This window comes from Salvelinus sp. IW2-2015, linkage group LG18, assembly GCF_002910315.2.
Source record: "Salvelinus sp. IW2-2015 linkage group LG18, ASM291031v2, whole genome shotgun sequence".
Classification (NCBI taxonomy): domain Eukaryota; kingdom Metazoa; phylum Chordata; class Actinopteri; order Salmoniformes; family Salmonidae; genus Salvelinus; species Salvelinus sp. IW2-2015.
The window spans coordinates 20,389,292-20,392,465 of NC_036858.1; positions in this window are offsets into that span (position 1 = coordinate 20,389,292).

The window sequence follows — 3,174 nt, forward strand, 5'->3', positions numbered from 1 at the left end:
TACATTATGAATTCAGGAGGGTGTTCAAGTGAATCTCTCTCTTAAAGAAAGAGAGAAAGAGAGAATTAGAGAGAGCATACTTAAATTCACACAGGACACCGGATAAGACAGGAGAAGTACTCCAGATATAACAAACTGACCCTAGCCCCCCGACACATAAACTACTGCAGCATAAATRCTGGAGGYTGAGACAGGAGGGGTCAGGAGACACTGTGGCCCCATCCGATGATACCCCCGGACAGGRCCAAACAGGAAGGATRTAACCCCACCCACTTTGCCAAAGYACAGCCCCCACACTACTAGCATGTGAACACACCATAAATCCAGACCCCTTATWGAGACGGTTAGAGGCAACTCAGTGTGAAATAAGAGTGACACCATCAATTTATGAATAGAGTCAGACAGAATTAACCCCTGTAAATAAACAACATGTCCACTAATCTGCATTTCTTTGAAAATCATCATAATCTCTGTAATCTGTGTAATGGAAGTTTGGTAGAGAACAGATGGTGGAKAAAGAAAGATGGAGTGTGAAAGCTGGGGAGTAGAGTTACTTAACATAGCTGTCTTAATAAAGTGGCTACATGAGATAAGGGGGAAAAGTTCATGTAAAAGAGTGGAGAAAGTGATAAGGGGGAGAAAGGCAGATACGAAGGAAGGAAGATATGAAGAAAGAGAGAAAGAAGTAATTACACATACATAGCTATTCAATGCTACACTTATACACAAAGTTAATCAGTCTAAATAAAATGTTTGTAACTGGTATCGACAGATCATCAATAGGTCTTCATATTCCAACAATCACACTAAGAATTAATTTATCCATCTACTATTGACCCAACATTACCATCATCACGATTCTATTATTTGAGTGCTGGCCCTTACGTTGATTTACATAATCGTAAAGCAAAGACTTCAAAGAAACTATACATTTTAGTGTGAAAAATATTTTTATGATGAGTAAGATATGACGATGAGTTWGCATAACGGAACACGTGGGTACTATGAGTGCTTGGCTTGGGCAATGAGAAAGATAGGTCATTGTGATTACACTGTGGGATAAAAAGGTTCAGGATTTGATGTTGGTTGCATAGGGATAGGAAGGACGTTTGAAGGTTAGACGTTATTGCGTGACCAAAAGTGTACACCCTGGTGATTTAACAGAGCTCCTCTCATGCTGTACAGTCTCAAAATGATGACATCGTGAGTCAATTGGTCAAAACATCGGATTTGGAGCTATTAAAAGCCGAAACACGGAACGTTTTCTTGAGCCAAAAAATCTGGCAGAGGAAAAAGTGCACTCTGAGTCCCTCCTTAAATTAAGAAGCTCTAACTTTGATTAAATTCTCACCCCCTCTTTTTTTAGGGGAGAGTGGTGGGGATTTGTTTGTTAATCTGACCAGTAGYTTTCTAGTGTAGTAGAAGTAGAAGTGAGTTACATAATTTTCTACTTGGTCTCAGCACATTTGTTCGACTCATTAGACTCGGAAGCCAATATTTTTGAACAAGAAACATACTGCAGCACACTGACAGTGCTGACGTGGACATTGTGGAAGAGTCCAAAAGGGCACACTATTTCCTATGTAGTGCACTACTTTTGACCAGTTGTGCACTACATTGGGAATAGGGTGCTGTTTTGGACGCCGACTTTTCTACAGAGGCCTGGTAGTGTAAGATGCGTGACAGACTGGGAAGGTTATCAGATCGGGTTGACAGCTGGGGCGTGATGGCTTAGAGCACCAATTAACAAAAGTGATGTGACACCCCCTGCAGAACACCGTTTAACTTATTTGCACATCTGTCAAACAGGCAATCTAGAGATTAAATACAGCTGTTTCGAAAGTGCATACACCGTAGGCCTCGTACTACAGTGTCAAATTGTGGATTCATACTGAGGTAGAAAATAATACACTTCTGTGATTTTAGTGGGATGAGATTTGAAAAGGGATGCACTCCTACAGCTACGTCAGAATGTTGCTGCGCAGATTTTCTTCACAGTGTTGGGATGGATCCCTAGGAGTCCATTGCAGGTGCACTATAACTATAATAATAGTTATAGTTATACTATAATAATTATATTATAACATGATATGAAATAAGTAGTTCCACTATACTTGCTTAATTGTAAAGTTTCATGATATTAACATTTGCAGGAGWGAGAGCGAGAGAGAGACAGAGAGAGAAATGTACATTTCAACTGGCATTTTTTGGCACATTTTAAAGTCAAAAACTTGATTTCCTGTGTTTKATATATATTTCCACCTTATGAGGTTGGAATAATAAAGAGAAATTGTGAAAATTATAATAATGCCCTTTGAAAGAGCTGTTTGAAAAGACCGCCTGAAATTTCAGCCTGTTTTGGTGGGATGGAGTTTTGGCCTGCATGAGTTAATAGACCAATAACAAAGAAAGTTTCCAAACCTCTCTGCCAATAACAGCTACTTTTCACATTTCCCATCCCCAGTCAGACCACTCATAATTATTTGATTTTGAGATAAAAATGGCTGCATTGGCCCTTTAAGAATGAAATATCAAGCAATTACACAGCCAGATGACAAAGTCCATAATCCAAGTCCCTGAAAAAACAACAAAACTATAATACTGAACAAAATGTGGGATTAATAATTTAGGGGGGAGGGGGGAGATAAAAAATGATGTAATGCTGATGGCGTGAGCCCTCTAACATCCGGGGCAAGCTTCACTTTCATTAATCCAAATTAATCTTTCAGTCTCTCTCTCTCTCTCTCTCTCTCTCTCTCTCTCTCTCTCTCTCTCTCTCTCTCTCTCTCTCTCTCTCTCTCTCTCTCTCTCTCTCTCTCTCTCTCTCTCTCTTCTTGTGTCCCAAACGGCACCGTATTCCCTATATAATGCATCTCTATAATGCACTACCATTGGGACATAGATTTTCTATCTGCACCCTGTCAATTCCAGCATGCCTGGATGCAACCCTGGCTACAGTAGTTTATAGTGAGTCCATCCATGACAGTATTAACCCTTACGCTCTTAGGGTCTAATCTCCTGTATCCTGAAGCCTCTCTCTTCTCTCTGTCCCTTTCCGTGTGTCCGGATTGAATTCCCTTTAAACGACTCCATTTCCTGTTGATACTTCTGAGAACGGATCATCTGAGTTTTTTAAAAGTTTTTTTTTACATATGACCATCCGTTCAGGGGTGC